The 21816-nt window shown below is 44.5% G+C and overlaps 1 protein-coding gene across 3 annotated transcripts in view; it reads left to right on the top strand.

The window, feature by feature from the left end:
- Gprk2 (G protein-coupled receptor kinase 2) overlaps positions 1–21816 on the top strand; it is a 180357-nt gene that overhangs the window by 146274 nt on the left and 12267 nt on the right. The window lies entirely within an intron of this gene.

The raw sequence follows: 21816 nt of genomic DNA, 5'->3' as shown, positions 1-21816 counted from the left end.
CAGAGGGTCTTTAACTGCAATGTTTGGGAACCCCATGTCACCCTTAGGTACTTCCTGCTGGAGGGGTAAACTGGAATCTGGAAGTATGCGTCCTTGAGGTTTATGGACATCAAGGACGCTAGGACTGACTTCGGGGTGTCCATCTTGAAGTCGGTCCTGTACACAAACTTGTTGAGGGCTGAGAGGTCTATGACCGGTCTCCAGCCCCGTCGCTTTCTCCACCAGGAAAAGCCTGCTGTAGAACCCCGGGCCCGGATCCTTGACTGGCTCTATCGCCCCTTTTGCCAGCATTGCCGAGACCTCCCCTTGCAGGGCTGTCCTTCTCAAGGGGTCTTTGGGAGCCAACCACTCTGCCTGTTGATCTGGCATTAGGGATGGGGGGTCTGCTAGGAAGGGTAACCTGTACCCTTCTTTCAGGACTGCTACTGTCCACGGGTCCGCTCTGTGGTCCTTCCATGCTTGCCAAGAAAGTCTGAGGCATCCCCCCACCTGAGGCTTCGGCAGGAGTAGGGGGCCTCTCCCCCTATCTTCTTGTAGAGGTGCGGCCTGACCGCCCTCTTCTGGCCGCTGCGTAGGAAGGCTTATAGGAGGATTGAGCCGGGGCTGTTTCCCTAGTGGAGGGCTGCGGTGGCGTCGACCAGGCCGTAGTAGGAGCGTCTCTCCTGGGCTGGCTAGGCGAAGCCCGAGGAGGGCGGGGAACGTCGGAGGTGGTTCTTCTGTGGGTGGGTCTTCTCGACGGAGGGGGTCTGGAATCTCCCGTGTCCTTCAGCTTCCTGACCCTTTCTATTGTTTCTTCTGCCTCTTTCAGGGAGAAAATTGAATCGTCCCACAGGGGCAGGCTCCTCAGGGACCTCGCTTCCCTGTCGGGGAGACGCCTGGTGAGCTTATTGAGGACTGTGTCCCTCCTCCGCAGAACCCAGTTGGCGGCCTGTGCGAGGGACTGGTATGACACGAACTTCAGGGCCTTACCTCCAGAGCTAATCAGCTTGGTTCTCTGGGATAGTGAGGTCGTAGGAGGACTGGACGCCTACTAGCATAGAAGCCCACCAATCCAGCCACGAAGACACGTTTACGAGGTCCTTAGCTATATCCTCCATCATGGTCGCTTCTGACGGAGAGAAACAGACTGGTGCTGTAGAGGCCCTTTCTTCCGCTGCTCCTTGGCCTAAAACGGCGACTGCTGGCTCCACCGTACAAGCACCTGCACGATGTCCCTCCTGAAGGTAGAATTTGCTCTGTGACTTCAGGCCCTGAAGCAGCTTGGAGGAACTCTGGGTCTTGGGGGCTTCGGCATGGTTGGCCATGATCTTATTCACGTGGGCCCTACCTAGCCTAACGTCTCTGGCTAACGGGAGTGCTAGAGAGGGTCTCTGCTGGACGGGGGCATCCACCAGTCTGCTGAGACTAGATTGCCAGAATTGTTCGGAGGAGGGCTCAGGCTCGTCTAACCTATGATGTCTCCTGATGAGCCGTATCACCCTCCTGTAGGCTGACACCTCTGCTGCCGAACCCTCTACATTGTCGTCCAGCTCCTCCGTTGGGCGCCCTACTGCTTGAGCTGGGGCCCCTCCGACGGAAGCCTCCGTACGGGGGGAAGGAGACAACTTGGCCCGCTCCTACTCCTGTGGCTCTGGACGTAGGACGGGCATCGCCGTCGAGATGGGGACCTCCGTCCTAGGTCTATCCTTCTTCGCGGAGGTCCAGGTATCCGCGGGCCTACTCGACGAGGGGAGTCGCTTCTCACGATCCTGCCGATTCGAAGATAACTTGGGGGTCAGGATGTGGCTGCCAGACCGAAGGGGCGACTCTCTCCGCTGGCCGGATGGAGTCGGAATCTTCGCGGACTTATGCCTGTCCGCTGGGACCTGAAATGACGAATCCCTCCGTCGGTCGTATCTGCCGGAGGATGTGTACCTCTCTGGCGATCGAGTTCTAGGGTGCCAACTTGAGGAACTCGGGACTGCTGACAGCTCGATGAGTTTGCTGCCTGGGATGACCACCCATTCTTCCCTTGGGGAGCCACTTCTCCTATATTTTCTTATGGAGGATCTGAATCGTCTACCCACGTTGCGGGACCTGGAGCGGGAGCGAAAACGAGAGTGTCTCCTGCAGGACCTCTCGCGATGTCTTCGAAGTTTCCTCCGGGCCTCTTCCTCCGAGGAGCAAGAAAAGACTTCGACCAAAGAGCCCGACGACTTGTAGGACCTTGCCGGCGGGCCCGACTCGCATCGCGTCGTTGGGGGTTCGACTCGACGCTCGATGGAAGACGGTGGCTGCAACAAGACGTCCGGAAGTGTAGCTGAAGGCGCTGGAGGGGAGCGTGGGCGTTCTTCATTGGGGGACCAGGTTCCAAAGCCACCTTCCATCCTCAACGGGGACTCGAAGGGCGTCTTCGGTGGCACCCACGTGAGGGAGTCTGACGGCGGCGAGTCTTCCCTCTCAACAGCACCCTCGGCTGTAGAAGTACCTGAAAAGCACGCCCAAGAGGCGGGAGAAGAGGTAGGAATATTTTTACCCCACATAGGGTCATCTGAGGAGGCGGGCCCTGCTTGCACCAGGGCTTCGTCCCCCACACATACGCCCGACCCTCCCTCAGGCCCCTCACTTGCCTGGGATGACGCCACAACCCCACTATCCTGCAACTCTGACTCCTGGGGAAGGGCCACAGGCCTCTTCCCGCAACGGACTTACCTCGTCCCCTACTCTGGGTAGGGGAAGGTGGCAGGGAGGCTCGGTCTGACGACACGCCCGGTGAAATAAGAGGAGAAGAGACGTTCGGCTTCTTAGGTGACCTCTTCGGCGCCTTCTTCTTTTTGGTGCCGTAACGCCCCCACTGCACCTCGTTTCAGGACACGCACTCCGGGCACGTGGCCGTAGGGGAACACACACTGCCCTTACACGACCAACACAAGGAATGCGGGTGTACTTAAGGTTTCGACAGGAAAGTACCACACGATTTACCGGCCATAGGCCCAGGACAACGACGGGGATGCTCCATGATACACTAGTAACGAACCGCGAGACACGGGAACGCAGAGGGAAAGAATAAGCTATAGCACAAAGGTACCACGTGGGGACCACGTGAGACACAAAGGGAAGTCGGGGACACAAAGGGTCACACTGGGTTAGGAGAGTGTCGAGATGATATCAAAACGCGACCAGAGAACTTACTGGAGGTCGAGCCCGGAGCAAGCATGCTCTCTGACCCGGGGTTACCCTCAGGGCACGTATCACTCCGCCTGAGGTTACCCCTCATAGAAAACGGGACTAGGGTAAACTACACAAAACTCTAGTCGGATGGGAGGAGATCCCAGATACTCCTAAGAAAGTAGTTCGAGGCAGGTACTGATAGGAAAAATACAAATTACTTAAAATTTGTGATTTTGTGTTGGGTTTGTGTGTGTATTGTACCACTATATAAGGGTAAGGGAGATGTGCATGAGTGTAGTAATTCAAGGGGTATTAGTTTGTTGAGTGTAGTTGGAAAAGTGTATGGTAGAGTACTGATTAATAGGATTAAGGATAAGACAGAGAATGCAATCTTAGAAGTACAGGGTGATTTTAGAAGAAGTAGGGGTTGTATGAATCAGATTTTTACAGTTAAGCAGATATGCGAGAAATATTTAGCAAAAGCTAAGGAGGTGTATGTTGCGTTTATGGATCTGAAGAAAGCGTATGATAGAGTTGATAGGAAAGCTATGTGGAATGTGATGAGGTTATATGGAGTTGTTGCAAGCAGTGAAAAGTTTCTACAAAGGTAGTAAAGCATGTGTTAGGATAGGAAATGAAGTGAGCAATTGGTTTCTGGTGAGAGTGGGGCTGAGACAGGGATGTGTGATGTTGCCGTGGTTGTTTAACTTGTATGTTGATGGAGTGGTGAGAGAGGTGAATGCTCGAGTGCTTAGACAAGGATTGAAACTGGTAGACGCGAATGACCATGAATGGGAGGTAAGTCAGTTGTTTGCGGATGATACTGCACTGGTTGCAGACGCAGAAGAGAAGCTTGGCTGATTAGTGACAGAATTTGGAAGGGTGTGTGAGAGAGGTAAGTTGAGAATTAATATTGGTAAGAGTAAGGTTATGAGATGTACGAGAAGGAAAGGTGGTGTGAGGTTGAATGGAGACTTACTTGAGGAGGTGGATCAGTTTAAGTACTTGGGGTCTGTTGTTGCAGCAAATGGTGGAGTGGAAGCAGATGTACATCAGAGAGTGAATGAAGGATGCAAAGTGTTGGGGGCAGTTAAGGGAGTAGTAAAAAATAGAGGGTTGGGCATGAATGTAAAGGAAGTTCTGTATGAGAAAGTGATTGGATTGTACCAACTGTGATGTATGGATCGGAGTTGTGGGGAATGAAAGTGACAGAGACAGAAATCGAATGAAGTGTCTAAGGAATGGCTGGTGTATCTCGAGTAGATAGGGTTAGGAACGAAGTAGTGAGAGTGAGAATGGGTGTAAGAAATGAGTTACCAATTAGAGTGGATATAAATGTGTTCAGGTGGTTTGGCCATGTTGAGAGAATGGAAAATGGCCGTCTGCTAAAGAAGGTGATGAATGCAAGAGTTGATGGGAAAATACAAGAGGAAGGTCAAGGTTTGGGTGGATGGATGGAGTGAAGAAAGCTCTGGGTGATAGGAGGATAGATGTGAGAGAGGGAAGAGAGCGTGCTAGAAATAGGAATGAGTGGCGAGTGATTGTGATGCAGTTCCGGTAGGCCCTGCTGCTCCCTCCGGTGCCTTAGATGACCGCGGAGGTAGCAGCTGTAGGGGATTCAGTGTTATGAAGCTTCATCTGTGGTGGATAACGGGGGAGGGTTGGGCTGTGGCACCCTAGCAGTACCAGCTGAACTCAGTTGAGTCCCTTGTCAGGCTGGGAGGAGCGTAGAGAGGAGAGGTCCCTTTTTTTTTTTTTTTTTTTTTTTTTTTTCCCATTTGTTTGATGTCAGCTACCCCCCAAAATTGGGGGAAGTGCCTTGGTGTATGTATGTATGTATAAATGTCTTTTCCTCAGTAGTCCATGGCATCCTGAAGGTGGAATTTGGTAGACTCTTAGAACATAAATTTTTCTTGATAAATCTGAAAAATAAAAGGAATTGATTATTTATTTAAAAAGTTATTCAAGTTTAGGTAATGACTTTTTTTTTGTGTCACCCTGTACATATACATATACATATTCATATTACTTAAGCATAGCGTAGGTATGAATTTCTTTTAATAATTTTTATTACTGTACAGTATCAGAATTACTATACAAAGGATTTATCACTGAATAGTTTACATATGTTGGCTTTAAAGTTGGGATGTTCTGCTTTGCGTTGTTGGTTTGAAAACATTGGCTTACGAGAATAATTATTGCGAAACCACAATTATGTGATTTTTTTTAATGTTAGATGGTTTTCTGTATGACGAATGACTGAATCCGCAAAGATCAAACCCACCAGTAAAGAAGGCCAACTGTACAGTAGGCTAACTTATACTTGTGAAAACAATGGAAAATACAAATATGAAGTACTACATATTATATACCTAAAATGTGAAAGTTATATTAAATTGTAGTAATGATAGTTGAGAAAGTAGGAAATAAAATGAGAAAAAAATAAATCTTTGTCTATGTTAATGTTTATAGCCATCAGGGTTACAAAATTGATCAATGATGTGATACTGAGGAAATATCCTAAGATCTTTGAAATGCAAGTAGATTATGTAGGAATTCTGAAATTTACAAAGTGAAATGTCTATACAAAATCTGCATTAAATAGAATTAACATCAAATGTGGAAAATAATGAGAAAAAAATCAGAATAACAAATAAAACATGATATAATGAACAATGAAATATAAATAACTGAAATGAAAAGTTAACAGATAAGAAGGAAGAATGTATTATAAAATATTATGGATAATATTTTACCACGTGGACTGTTGTCTTTTCATATTTTATGATTATTTGGAAAAAGTAAGCTGAAAATAATTAGATAAAAGCGATGAAAGGAAGGAAAATAAGTTGGAGGGATAATGGATTAAAATTTATTGTAAAGGGAGGGTGTTAATTTATGTATATGTGTTACATAAGGATTTTTACTGTGCATGTAGCGTACACTTCACATTCACTGAACGCCACCACCATGCTTTAAGAATTGCTTAATGTGCCACAAGATTTTACTGTGTGGAACTGAATAAACAGTTGGTGATATTGTACTGTCTTTTTTTAACTTGTAGGCTAAATATTCATTCATTCATTCATAAAAAAAACTGCTAATAGTGTACATGTATTTACAGTATTATACTGTATTTAAAATACCATATTGTACAGTAGATACAGGCTATGCGTTAGGTAACGAGATGGTAGAGTTGTGAGCCGTCATCCCCAAGAGAACATAGATGCAAGCTATGCGTTAGGTAACGAGATGGTAGAGTTGTGAGCCGTCATCCCCAAGAGAACATAGATGCAAGCTATGCGTTAGGTAACGAGCTGTTAGAGTTGTGAGCCAACATCACCAAGAGAGCATAGATACAGGCTATGTGTTAGGTAACGAGCTGTTAGAGTTGTGAGCCAACATCACCAAGAGAGCAATCACTTAAGGGGGAGATGTTGTCTTACCTCTGCTTATTAAGCTGTACTGTACTGTAGTGATTGTACAGTATTTGGCATATATTACAGTAATATGCACTACAATATTACTAATGTTGTTTTTCTTGCCATATCCTTAGAAATTCAAAATAAATGAAATAAAGGGTATTTTTGTCATGTTTTTCCTAAACACACCATCTAAAAGGAAACCTATTGTTTTGTTCACGTTTAATTGCCAATCACGACGAACAAATGTATGCATTTACAAATCGTAATGATAACTAATGGTAATATTTTTTCTTTATGTGAGCATATTCTCAATAGCGGTAGTTTGTATCAGCTGACGATATTTACATTTCCTCAGTGGGGCTCGTAGAACTTGATTTCGTCGATATGGCATATTTATTGAATAGGCTATTTATTATGAAGTTAAGCTAGTGAAAAGGAATTTATTACCTTTGATTTTATTTTATGAAGTAGCAGCAGTAGGGGAGTCAGCGTGTGAAGCTTCATTTGTAGGGAAGATTGGGAAGGGTGGGCTATGGCACCCTAGCAGTACCAACCAAACTGCTGAGTCCCTCGTCAGGAAAGGAGGAGCGAAGAGAAAAAAATCCCCTTTTGTTTCTTTTGATGTCAGCTAATCCCCAAAATAGGGGAAAGTGCTATGGTAGATGGATGGATGGATTAGAGTCAACCCTTCTTGCTTGTGGGCGTTAGGTAACAGAAACAGGCTAAAAAAGCAAGAGTCCAGGAATGCTTGCTGGCCTACGGTTGTTCAATTCATGACCGACCTACCGACTCGCTTATCATTGCCTACTTACGGTTGACTAATCCACTAGGTTACCCACTGTACTGCACTACAGTCTTTTTTTGTGCTTTCTATCATGATATTTTAGTTCTTAGTACTTTTCGGATGTAATTGCACATTATAAACACAACTTCAGTACAAGATAAGACAACTCGTAAATGAAAAACATCACGACTCTTAAAACTAGTCACCGCCACACCACACTTTTTATGGATCTTTCAACAAAACACTTGTTCATATGTAACAACGCTCAATGATACTAGGGTAAAAAAACTGCAAATAGTTGATGGTTAAAATGCACCCAAAATTCAAAACAAAAGTAAAAAAAGGCTTTAATGAAGCACAATTATCTTTTTCTCAGGATTTATTAGAATGGATAAGGTCTGCTTAAACTTGTCAGCCGGGGCTGACAAAATCGAATGGTGTGTTTTAAGGTTTTGCTTACAGTAAAATATTGTAAATACACTATTAGCAGTGTTTTCAATGAATGTATAAATATTTATCTTACAAGTGCAAAAAATAAGATAAAAATTATAATACATTACTAAATGTTTATAGTTTTACAGTAAATAATTCTGTGTGTATGTGCTTTTGATTTTTAATTCACCATTAAATCTTCATATTTCTTTAGACATTATCAGAAATTCTTTGTATCATTACTCAGTGATTCGATAATGGGAATAATAAGATTACTTAGTAATATACAGAAAGGAAATCATTCGCTTTGCTAGCGCGCATTCCAACATACATAATATGTCACAGGGCGTGTGATGTGAACTCGACACAGAATGACATGCAAATTATGTAAAACCCTTTGATTTTTTCTTGCAAGAAATGAAAGAAAATACTAACTAAGCAAAAGTATTTCATTTTTGGGTATTATTACAGTTTCATCCATTATGGGAAATATATTATAATAATATATTTCCCGAGTAAAGCAAGTCTTTTGTAGTATTTCTGTAAAATATTTTCTGTCGCAAATGCCTAGTTCTTTATATATCGACGATCAAACTCACGCTACTCATGTCTTCCTCCCAGATTTTTTCTAAGTCTCTTTCTTCCTCCCAGATTTTTTCTAAGTCTGTTGTTATTGTTGACTGTGTCTTGTATTTGCTTAAATGAGCCCTGTAACCACTATAATCCGCAGAAAAACTAGTCCACTATGAAGTCTTACACGTTTGGCCAATCACAGCGCACGTCCACTATGACGTCATACATGTTTGGCCAATCACAGCGCGACAATACAACAGCGCGGCAATACATTATCTTACCCAGGCATTTCATTTCGTTCTTAGACATGGAGGCCATAGCAAGCACATCATCTCATGTTGCACAAGAAGTTGAAATTCCATCTTCTTGTCCTGACTGTTTCCTAACTTGCAATGAATTTGTTGTAACTTATTCTTGGAATATTGAAAAACTAATGGATTTGTGACAGAGACAATTTAATTTTACAAAATAAAAATTGTCCTGCATGTCAAGGAACCTTCGCAACGGCTTCACGTTTTCCTCAAAGCACCAGCACATCATTATGAACCAACAGTTTAAGGTAAGCTTCATTAATTTATAGAGTATATTATAATGGTGATAGTATAACGATGTATACAGCAGTACCATCACTTTGGATTTGGTTTGATGGATGTGTTAGGTAGTGGCTGTAAGGGGGGGGGTTTGCAGGGGCTAGGCCTAGGTAGGGGTACAGGGCCCTAGGTTAGGTGGTTGTATTAGGTTCGGTAGTGTCCCGAAAATCACTGTGCCCTTAAGGGGGGGGTCGCAAGGGGGGGGGGCAGAGGCCCCCCCCCGGTAGGCCTAGGTAGGGGTACAGGGCCCCTAGGCTAGGTTAGGTGGGTTTATTAGGTTCCGTAGTGCCCTGAAAATCACTGTGGCCTTAAGGGGGGGTCGCAAGGGAGGCGGAGCCCCCCCCCCCCCGGTAGGGCTAGATAGGGGTATAGGGGGAGGGGTGGTGGAAGGATAAATATTCCTTTATTGCAAATATCATTTGATGCCCCCCCCCACCCAAAACCCCGGTTCCCACCTGGTGTCCCCCATAATTGTTGGGATGAAGTAGGGTCTTTCTGCATTCTGGAACAACTTGTTGTTATAACTCCAATTACATGGTAAATCTCTAAATCGTATGGTTTGCGGTCAAAATAAACGTTAAATCCGTTGGAACTACACTATTTCTGATGCAACAAATATATTTTTATTCCAGTTTCCCCATAATGGATGAAACTGTAAATTTACCCATTTTTGTAATGTAAAACAAAATATATTATTTCTAAGAAAATATTTGTCCTGTTATTGTACTTTCTCCAGACAATACAGTAATGCCTCACAACACAAAATCAATTCGTTCTGGAGTGGCTTTCGTAAAGTGATTTTTTCATGTTGTGAGACATTTCACATGCAAATTGCCTAATTTGTTCCAAACCTTGCAAAACACCACATTAAATCTTATTATAAAGCTACAGTATAACCACAATGAAATACTGTACTGCCAAATACATTTGAACCATTCGATATACCTAAACTTAAAGTTAATACCTGTAAATTAAGTAGTTATTACTACATAATGTAATAATTAATGGAAAATAATACAATACATACAGTACAATACGGCACTATTATAGTTACCCGTATTTTAGACTACAGCTACATTTTCTGTCTGAACCCATTTTCTTCAATTTAGTGATGGGTGACTATTTTATTCTCGGCCTGGCTGGCAAATCTTTTTTCTTAGAGTGAAGCATTTTTCGTAAAGCGAGTCATAAAAGTATTCGCATCTCGTTTCATAGCTCGTATGGGGCCACATAACGAGGTAGCTTCTTGTTGTCGCTTGTCGCGAAGAGGTCGATCTGCAGTTCTGGGACCTGACGCAAGATGAAGGAGAATGATCCTGCGTCTAGGGACCATTCTGACTCTATCGGCGTTAGCCTGGATAGAGCGTCCGCCGTCACATTGCGGAACTTTTGAAGGTGAACTGCTGATGATAAGTGCCATCCCTTCTTTTCCGCCAAGCGGAAGATGGCCAACATCACTTGGTTGAGTTGGGGTGATCTCGAACCTTGACAATTCAAACATCTCATTATCACCTCGCTGTCTAGAATCAGTCTTATGGGGACTGAATGGAGAGGGGACGTCATGGCTTCCAATATGTTGATGTGGAAGGTCTTGAATAGAGGGGACCAAGTCCCTTGGACTTTCCGTTGGTGAGAGTGACCTCCCCATCCTTCCTTTGATGCGTCCGTGTGGATGATGACTGAAGGTGGAGGTGGTTGCAGAGGCGCCGACCTCTTCAGGTTCTTGGCCTTCGACCATAGCTTGAGAAGTGATTAGTCGATTCGGTATCGGTCTTGTTAGATCTCTTCGAGCGTTTGATGCGTATCTTCTCCAGACTCCTGATGCATCTTTTAGCTGCACTCTTAGCACTGGATCTGTCAATGATGCAAACTGAAGGGAGCCCAGCACTCTCTCCTGTTGGCGTCTTGATATCCTGTCGGATTTCAGTAGTCTCTTGATAGATCCTGCTATCTCTCTCCTCTTCTTTAATGGAATGGAGAGACGGTGTGACTGTAAGTTCCAATGTATTCCTAGCCATTGAAACTCCTGAGCTGGAGATAGTCGAGACTTTTTGATGTTGATCTTGAATCCCAGATGTTCCAGGAACTGGATCACTTTCTTGGATGCTTGCATGCATTCCGTCTCGGATGCTGCCCACACCAGCCAATCGTCCAGGTAGGCTACCGCCTGGACACCTTCTAGGCGTAGTTGTTGAAGGATTGCATCTGCAAGCTTCGTAAAGATCCTTGGAGCTATGTTTAGTCCAAAGGGCATGGCTCTGAAGACGTACTTTCTCTTCTGTAGCCTGAATCCTAGGTAGGAGGAGAGTTGGCGATTGATTGGAATGTGCCAATAGGCATCTGCCATGTCTATGGAGACTGTGTACGCCCGGTTCGTCAACAGGGTCCTTATGTGTTGAAGGGTTAGCATCCTGAACTTGTCGTTTACTATGAACTTGATGAGTGGCGACAAGTCCAGAATGACTCTGAGTTTGTCTGAGTCCTTCTTGGGAACACAAAACAGCCTTCCTTGGAATTTGATGGACTTTGCCCTCCTTATTACCTGTTTGCTCAAGAGTTTTCGGGTATATTCTTCTAGAACGGGGGTGGAATGTTGGAAGAATTTAGGAAATGATGGTGGAGCTGTCTTCCAGCTCCAACCTAGTCCGTTCTTGATCAGGCTTTGGGCCCAGGGATCGAAGGTCCAGCGATCCCGAAATAATTGGAGTCTTCCTCCTACCGGAAGCATCTCATTGCTTTGGTTGTCCAGAGAACTTGCCTTCTTGACCGCGCCCTCCGCTACCCCCTCTTCCTCTTGAGAGGCGTCTAGAGGAACCTCTTCTTGACCCTCTACCTCTAGGGCGAAAGGTAGTGGTCTGCCTCTCATAGGCGGGAGTAAAGGCTGGTGACTGGGTCACCACCTGCTGTGGTACCATCTGGTAGGTGGGTTGGAGTTGTGCCACCATCTGGGGCACCGCGGTCATGGGAAGTTGTGGTTGTCTAGCGAGGCGAGAGGGCAAACTTGGCCTCTCTGTCTTCCTTTTCGGTTGGGGACCCTCATCCGGGGAAGACTTCCTCTTAGTCGACATACCCCACTTCTGGAGAAGATTCCTGTTCTCCGTGGCAGCCTTGTCAACTATTTCCTTGACCACTTCACTCGGGAAGAGGTCCTTTCCCCAGATATTGGAAGGTATCAACTTCCTAGGTTCGTGTTTTACCGCAGCCGAAGCTAACACGAACTCCCTGCAAGTCCTTCTGGCCCTACTGAAACCATAAAATTCCTTGACCAAAGTTGCCAAGTGTGTCTTGGCCGCGACCATAAACATATCTGGGGATCTGGGGATCTATGTCATTGCCTCAAAGGTGGTCTTCGCAAGAGCTTTAGACACGGTGTCTGCCTTTAGACAGATGAAGCAGTCTGGATAAGACTCAAAGCTGGGCCAAAAATCGATGTCTTCGATAAGGACAGCTCCCAGCTTTTCTGAGATGAATATCTTCCCATTTGTGATTGGCATGTACTCTGCATGCCTCCACGGGTTTACCTCAGAGCACGAGGGAAGATCTTTCACATTGAGTCTCCTGTGAGACCCACGGGACGGTGCAAGCTGATGTATCTCCTTCCTCAATGCAGCTTCCCTTTCTTCACTCTGCTTCTGGAACCTCTACATGAGGGTAGACAGGGTCTTCCCCGTTTCATCAGAAGGAGGAGCAGAGGACGTAGAGGCCACCGGTTCTGGGGCTGGAACAGACGAAACGAACACCGTTTCGACTTCATCCTCTTCCGTTTCAGGAGCCAATGTAGATTCCTCTTCCTGACCTTCTGCAAGAAGGTCCTTTTCGGTGTCTTCTGACACCTCTGACATCCTCTCGTCTAGATGGATGTCCTTCATCGCATCCGAGACGTCCGTATCTACGGAAAATCTGGACGCAAGGGATCTCAGGGTGAGGCTGTGGTATGACGGCATCCGCAGATGCCTTAGGGAATAGATAGGCCCGCATCCGCTCATTTGGAAGGTAAGGCCCCGTGGCGTTTTTCTGGAAGCCACGGACCCATCTACGCAGCTTACTCCATGCTGCATCCCTTGACTCCGTTGTCTTGGGGTCATCAAAGGCCTCAGTAACCAAGGCTTTGCACACATTACATACCTGGGGGTCCCAATATTTGAGAGGTCCCTTGGTGATAGAACATTGGGAGTGCGTCCTGCACTCCTCGTGGCCGCAGAAGTCCTTGCTCCGGACTTTGCAGAAGACACTGCGGAACTTAGGATGGTCCTCCTGTAAAGAGAGGAAAACAAAATGAGTATAAGGTAGTTCATCTCACTTGATAAACTAAATAAATATTATTAATAATATTTTTCATTTTATGTCATATAGCTTAGGATAGGTAAGCTAGAAAGAATTAGGAAAGACACATACGTGTGTTTCCTGCCCAGCCAATTGCTGTGACCTCCCTCAAAATTAAAGCCTAGGATTATCCTATTCAAGAGGCCCAGTGGAAGGGTTCTACCCTGTAAGGATAGATAAGTGTAACTTAACACCAACTTCCAAAAGGATTAATAATGAGGGTCATTTGTAACTGATCATCCATCAGTGTATGGAAAGAGAATTCCTTTCCTTATATAGTATGGTCTCAACAATAGACTGCGCCTGGACACATAGAGTATGTGGGAAATTTAACTACTGTATACTTTTATACCATAGTTTTCTGTTTGCAGTATGATCTATGCTGCAAATATACTGGCTACTATATAGTCACATACTGTCGTTCTAGCCGGCATGTTGCCGGCAAGGCTAGCACCTGGGGCACAGTTCAGCTGGCGAATTGCCGGATGGGATGGTGGCCGGCCGCCGGCAGGTCGCCTGCTGTCGGGGCACTAGTCCAGTCGGCGTCTTGCCAGTCAGGGTAGTGGCCGGCTGTCAAAACTCGGCTGGCCCTTGCCGGCCAAGACAGTTGTGCCAGCGGCTCGTTGGCTGCCGGCGCATAAGTCCAGCCAGCATCTTGCGGGCTAGGGTAGTGGCCGGCAGCTGCCGGTTAGGTTAGCACCCGGCGGCATTAGCCGATAGAGAGAGAAAAAGCAAGGAGTGAAGGATGATGTAAGAACTCTGTCTCCCTTCCTTCCTCCAGAAAGAGGGTTCAAATGAAAGTGGAGAATATAAATTGTTCAGGCTTCCACCCATCCACCACCATTGTCGGTCTCTGCCGGACACAGGTTTGTGAATGGCAGTCCAAGAGAGAACTGAAGAACACTCTACAGCAGAGGGATCCTCTGCCGGCAGCTGGTCCAGCCGGCACAACTCTCCCGGAGCCTTGCGTCCATAACGGAAAGCTGAGCGACTAGGCCACTACAAGCAGAAGCCCTAGCCGGCCCTACAACCTTTCGCAAGCGGTGAGATTGTAGGACGACGGCCAAAGGGTTGCGATGACTAGGCCATCACTAAAGGACAGAGGGGGGAGGGAAAAGGGTCCTGTATAAGGTGTGAAAGGAGCCGGCAAGGTTGCTGGTCCTACCACACCCTAGAGAAATTCTTGTTTCAGTATTGGCGCCATCCTAGGCGGCAGGAGAATATCTATTCTCCAGCCTAGGGTCTGCCAATACAGTTAAGGGGCCGGCAGCAATCTAGCCGCTACCCCTAAACAAGAGAGAAACAGAGTTCCAGTGCCGGCGCCATCCTAGGCGGCAGAAGAATGTCTATTCTTCAGCCTAGGGTCTGCAAGCACAGGACTAGTCTACTAGACCACAGGGAGAAGGTGGCAAAATCATATAACCCCTTCAAGTGCGGTCTAAGGAGGTCTAGCCTCCTATGCCGGCAGCGTAATCAGACAGGGGAATGACTATTCACCCTGCCGGCACAAGACTATGTACTCTGAGGTTCTGACCTAAACCCAAAACCTGCCATCTGCGGCTAAGGGAAGAGGCAGAAAACCCTAGCCTAGTCCTGCCTGAATGACAACTTGAGGCACGACTAACTAGGGTTGTAGCCTAAGGCTAAACTCAGAGGGAAGGAGGGATTACCCTTAAATCTCCACTGGAGACAAGTATCGCTTTATATAATAATTCTAGGAGATATCTATTCCCGCCTGAATTAATAAAACAATACGCGAGAGTAACCAAGGAACATGTATGAAAGTATACTAAAGCCACTAGGCTAGTAGCCCAGTGGCAGCGAGAGTCAACTACTTGAATCATCGAAGCTCTCTCGTATACTATCTTAGAAGAGGAAGTATTTATATGCAATCAATATATCTCACATGTATAAATTGCCTAAATAGCTTCGTTTAAATTTAATAACACTAGGAATGCTTATTATATCATGCATGAAAGTAAACTGAAACGCCTAGGCTAGGAAGCCTAGCGTAAGCAAGGTTCGGTTACCTAAATCGCCAAAACTGATGTAAATACTATCGGCATAATATAATTAACTCCTAGCAATGAGACTAAATAGCTATTTTTATTTATGCTATTTATACTGTACTGGGAAAGTCGTTCTGGCTAACTAAATAACTCATGCGTATGAACGACAGCGCCCAAGACGCCTCCGGTTCAGGCAACAGCTCTGCCACTAAAATTAACTTAATTTTGACTTAATTTTCACTGTGAGGCAAGAGCTAAAATTTATACAATGTAAAGATCAAATACTCAACTTTCCAGAGGCAGAAGAGGCTGGAGATTGCATGATAAATCCAAAATAATGAGAGAGCAACCGGGAAAATCACCGAGCGAGTTTGCTACAGATAAAGGAATAAGGATGGCGGCGACGATGGCGCCATCTAGATACTCAAATAGAACGGAGGAAGGGAACCTTAACAACGGCTCCCCTTTTATTTTTGCCACTTTCCCCCTCGAAGCGTAAACGCTATGTGGGGTGAAGATTGCTATGTGGCGTGTCAAGAATACGTCCCCTGATATTAATGTGATATCCTTAAAGGAAACTTTAAGGATATTCCCGCCTGGAGTTAGAATTCTGGAGTCCTTAAGTTAAATTCTCTGGGAATATCACTGTAGTCAAATATACCCTAAGAAGCTACTTAAAGGAACCTTCCATCAGGATGACATGGCCTGAGCCCAAAAATGTAGATTGCAACAAACTATTCACGTTTAGCGCAAATCAGTTCAGAGGTAACGGATACAAACTGGAATTGAAAAGATATAACACCACTCAATGTGGCAATTACTTTACATATAAAATAGAAAATACTAGGAATAGACTTCCAGCGGATGTAGTAAACAGTAACATGGTAAACGAGTTCAAGAATAAGTTAGATAAGATCATAAGAACTCTCTAAAAGCTTAAACTAAAATACTCTACCAAAGAGTGAATGGACTCTCTCTCTCTCTCTCTCTCTCTCTCTCTCTCTCTCTCTCTCTCTCTCTCTCTCTCTCTCTCTCTCTCTCTCAATTTTCATATTTTTTCAGACATCATTAGTAATTCTTTGTATCATTAATTGATGATTCGTTTATGGGAAAAAGATTACTCAGTGGATATTGCACCGAGACCAAGGCTAGCCTACCGATAAACATCATTTGGAATTCTGCGTTTTATTTTTAGAATGGTAGTTAAACACCGCCCCTAATTTTCAGGAGTAAATTTTAGGATTTAAAGGTTGTCTTATACACGGAAATATACGGTACCTGTAATGATTTTGGTTAAAATAGGCAGACACCAGACATTATCATTTACAATTAGGCAGCACAGAGATGGGATTATTGATTTTTGGTGTCCATATTTTTTGTGGCTCAGTTATTAAGGCTGCAGGATAGGGATATTTATCTTTTACATGGGGGGAAAAACTGTTTTAACAACATACTCTGTTGCTAGGTATATTAGTAACTTTGGTAGTAACATATGATTCAGATGAGAAACTATGTTTTGTGTATGTGATATTTAACAGCTTTCCCTATTGGAAGAATGTCTTGCTTCACAGCTTTATGCACGAGATTCAGCTATTTTATTTTCTGCAATAAACATTTATACTTGCATCACTAGTGAAAAGCTTTGTTTTATAGCTTGTAATGTTTGAAGAATGCATCTTGTGTAAACTTCTTTGTCAATCTTGTGTTGAGAGAAATGGTGTCACAGTACAGTACTTAAGTGTCTTGCTGGTTCAACTTCCATGTAACTTTGATGATTGTTATAATTACGTACCCTGGTTAATAACAAGAGAAATTAATTTTTATGACACCAAACTACTATACAAGGTGAATATAGGAGCTAAGTGCAAACAGTTTTTGATACATTAATTTTCCAGGTGTCCAAATCTTGTGGATGCAAAAAAATTTTATTTTATGAACCTCCCCTGATGTTCTTATTGCTTCTTCTCTCAAAGCTTGGTATATTGACATTTACCCCTAATATTGAAACATTTTACTTTTTCTATCAGAGAGAGAGAGAGAGAGAGAGAGAGAGAGAGAGAGAGAGAGAGAGAGAGAGAGAGAGAGAGAGAGAGAGAGAGAGAGAGGAAAATTGTTTCTGCACTATCATGTTCCACATTCCCATTGCTTCTTGTTGGGTACAGTACTGTGATTCAAATACTCAGGGATGTAGTAACATATTGGAAATGTCCATGCTTTGCTATCTGCCGGCCTGTCTCAAGACCTTGATACTACCACTTTAGTCAAGAGAAGGAACCATTTAGTTGCCCAAGTGTTGAAGGCAGGCATCTAGAAGAGACATTTATGCCGGCAGGTCCTGGATACATTCTCCATAGGAAATGTGATAGTTGCCCTGCAAGTGGTGTAGCAAGCCTCACTTTTTTTCCGGACATAGCAGCATCATGTCTAAGGTTGTATTTATGTCAATTTTAAAGTTTGAGCGAGAATGAGCAGTCTTCTTCCCCCTTTACTTTCCTTCCCTCTCCTGGACCAGCTGGTGAAACTTTATGAGCTGGAATAGACTCTGATTCAGTTGAGCACATTAGTGAGGGGTTTAAAGGTTTAAAAGTTGATCATGAATGGCAGAGGCAAGGGACAGTGACATTGACCTATCAAGCTGGACAATGCCCTAGAAAATGACCATATATTCTTATTATTACAAGCTAAGCTGCAACCCTAGTTGGAAAAGCAGGATCCCATAAGCCCAAGGGCTCTAACAGGGAAAAATAGCTCAGTGAGGAAATGAAACAAGGAAATAAACAAACTACAAGAGAAGTACTCAACAATAAAAATGAAATATTTTAAGAACAGTAACAAACATTAAATGTTTTATGTATAAATTATGAAAACTTGAAAAAAGCAAGAGGAAGGTAAATAAGATGGTTTAGTGTACCCTCAAGCAAGAGAATTCTAACCAGGAAGACCATGGTTGAGAGACTATGGCACTACCCAAGACTAGAGAACAATAGTTTGATTTTGGGTCCTTTCCCTTGAAGAGCTGCTTAACATAGCTTAAGAACCTCTTCTACCCTTACCAAAATGAAAGTAGCCACTGAACAATTACAGTGAAGTAGTTCACCCCTCGAGTGCAGAAGAGTGTTTGGTAATCTTAGTGTTGTCAGGTGTATTAGGACAGTGGAATGTAGAAAGAATAGGCCAGACTATTCGGTGTAAGTGTAGCCCATGAAAAAATGAGTTGTAACGAGAGAGAGGGATCTATTGTTATATTGTCTGGCTAGTCAAAGGACCCAATAACACTGTAGCTGTAGTATATTAATGGGTGGCTGGTGCCCTAACCAACGTACCACCTATATACATATGATCAGGGCTGAGCTGGAACTTTGGGCAGTCCAGGGAGCACTCCAGTCATTGGAAGGTACAATACAAAGGAGGGCAGTAGCCCTCATGTACGACAATGCTACGGTGGTTGCATACACCAGGAAGCAGGGGGACCTCAAGTCTTGGGCACTGTTCAGTCTGACCTCGGAGGTCCTGGGATGGGCTGCAGAGAGAGGGTTGTCGCTGACAGCGAGGTTCATCCCAGGGAAAAGGAATGTGGTGGTGGATGGCCTAAGCAGAAGAGGCCAGGTCCTAAGTAGAAGAGGCCAGGTCCTAAGCACAGAGTGGTCCCTGCGCCCGGATGTGGTAAGTCACCTGATAAATATGTGGGCTCCCCCTCCCTAGATCTATTTGCAACAAGACTTGATGCCAAGCTCCCTGTGTTCTGTTCTCCCGTGCCAAACCCGACAGCAGGCATGGAGGATGCCTTCCAGCACCCCTGGGATGCCCTGGACACCTATGCCTTCCCTCCCTTCTGCCTGCTCCGTCAAGTCTTGAGCAGGTTTAGGGAAGCAAAACGAGCAAAGCTCATCCTGGTGGCTCCTTGGTGGCTGGATAGGGAGTGGTTTCCAGACCTGCTGGAACTACCTAGCGAAGAACCATGGCCGCCTCTTCCTCTCAGGGAAGACCACCTAAGGCAGCCCCACTTCAAAAGGTTTCATGACGGGCTGGAAAATCTCTCCCTTCACGGGTGGAGGTTATCCAGCGTCTCTCGAGTTGGGAGGGCTTCTCCTGGAGGGCAGCGTCGCAGATGACAGGCTATCTGAGGACGTCGTCAACAGCCATTTACTAAGCAAAATGGTCCTCGGTTTGGAAGTGGATCCAGGAGAAAGACATCAGACCCCTCAAAGCATCCATACGCAGATAGCTGACTACCTGCTGCACCGTAGATTGGATGTAGGCCTCTCGATCCCAGCGGTAAAGGGATACCAAGCAGCTTTTGGCCAAGTATTTTCCCTCAAGTGCTTGAATTTCGGGGTATCAAGGCAACTGGCTATGCTTATCAGGAGCTTTGAGTAGGCCTGTCCCCCATAGCCCCTGAAGCCCCCAGAGTGGGACCTGTCCAGGGTGGAGTTCCTGAAGGGACCCCCTTTCGAGCCACTTAAGGATGTCTGGACATAGACCTAACAATGAAAACGGTGTTCCTTCTGTTCCTTGCCTCGGCCAAAAGGGTGAGTGAGATACACGGCCTATCCTACGAGGTTTCTCGCATGAGGGGCTGAAAGGGGTAACATTCAAGTTTGTCCTATCCTTTGTAGCTAAGACCCAGAACCCTGCAGCAGTTGATCCCTGGTTCCAGGAGTTTTCGGTCCCCTGCATTCCCAAGTCGGACCTCTAAAAAGACCTGCTCCTGTGCCCTGTTAAGTCCTGAGGAAGTACCTGACCAGAACAGCTAGGATGAGGCCAGCTATCAAGAGCCTGTTTGTCTCCACTGGGAAGGCGAAGAAGCCAGTGTCGAAGAATACAACATTGTTCTGGTTATGAGAGACAATCAGGATGGCCTATGGGACGGCAGGAATCGACACTCCCAAATCTACGATCCCACAAAATTCGGGGCATTGTAACCTCTTTAGTCTTTTCCAAAACCATGGCAGTCGTTCAGGTACTGAAAGCAGGAGTCTGGAAGCGCCAGTCTACATTCTCTTCACACTATCTGCGGGACTGCTCAGTCAGGTCACTTGGATCGGCGTCAATGACCTTAGATGTCAGGATGCCAGAAAACCTCAAATCAATCAATCAATCAGGTCACTCGGTGTCTTCAAAATTGACTCCGTCGTGGCTGCGCAACAACAGATTCAACCACGAATGGAACCCTTATGCTCTGTGCTGAGTGGTTGAGTGGTAGCGTGTCATATTCCCAATCCCCTCTCCCCTCTTCAAGCCCTTCTGCGGAGTACCTGATGACGCATTAGATGGGAATGGTGAGTGTTATGAGCCTAGCCTGCATCCCTGTAGAGGGGGTTTTCTTGTTGGTGGGTAATATCTTATTGTTTCCGTTGACCTCCTCAGTCATTTCTCCCCCTTTTCACCTGTTTTCCATTCCCAACTCGTAAGTATGAGTCTCTTAAGGAAGTTCCGAGTAAGTATATTGCAATGAAATAAATAACAAATTTTAAGTACCGTATTTGACGGCATATAAGACGCGCCCTCGTTTCAGTAGGTCAGATTCAGGAAAATAGTTTTCAGTGTATTTAAGCATATGTTGTTGAAAATAGTCTAGCTGTACATTGCACAAGCAGAAACGTCATATATTTCCGCGCTTAAGACGACCTTTTGTGCATAGGCTAGCTTTTGTTGTATACTTAAAATTCCAAAAATAAATTAAATAAAAAGTTTTATATTGCTTTGTTTACATTTCATGACCAATCATAACGAACAAACGAACACATCTGTATAAGTTAGCTTTTGTAGCAACAGATATCTTACCAAGTATTGGTTATGAAATAATAATGTTATTAATTTTGTTTTACTTACTTTATCCTTAGTAATTCAAAATGATTGAAATAAGAGTGTTTCTATAAAAAGTTTTCCCTAATAAACGCTGCCTAGAACAGACAACGTTGTTTTGTTTACATTTCATCGCCGATCATAATGAACAATCAAATGCATTTACACATTTAAGCGATATCCAACAGTACTAAGAGCTTTCAAGTAAAGATGTTATTACATATATTTTACTTGCCATATCCCTAAAAAACATTTACATGGTGCATAACAGAAAAGCCATTTTGTTTGTTTAGTCAACAATAACAAAGTACCGCTAATGACAGTATGATGTGACAGAGATGATGGTGCTTGATTGAAGAAAAAGGGAGGATAATTAGAATTCATGGTGGATTTTTAATGAAAAATAAATATGCTAATCAAAATTTGATGACTAGCGTTATTAACGATACCATTAGAATTATCGAAGGCTATAGAAAGAGAAAATTAATAGATTACTGAGAACGCATTCATGACTCAATGTTTACATCTTGTCATCTGATATTTATAAACGAAAGTCACAGCACATTCAGTTCAATTTGCTTTCATTTTAACGAAATGATTTTTAAAGCACCAGTAATAATACAATAATACCAGCAATAAAAATAAGGATGCATGTAGTTTAGTGTAGTTAAAAGTATCTAGCATAAGCTGGGTTAGATAAGCCTAAGCCTACGGTAGGTTTCAAA

Source organism: Palaemon carinicauda, chromosome 3 (genome assembly GCF_036898095.1).
Source record: "Palaemon carinicauda isolate YSFRI2023 chromosome 3, ASM3689809v2, whole genome shotgun sequence".
Lineage (NCBI taxonomy): Eukaryota > Metazoa > Arthropoda > Malacostraca > Decapoda > Palaemonidae > Palaemon > Palaemon carinicauda.
The sequence above is the reverse complement of the archived record's forward strand: the minus strand, read 5'-3'. Positions and strand labels throughout refer to the sequence as shown.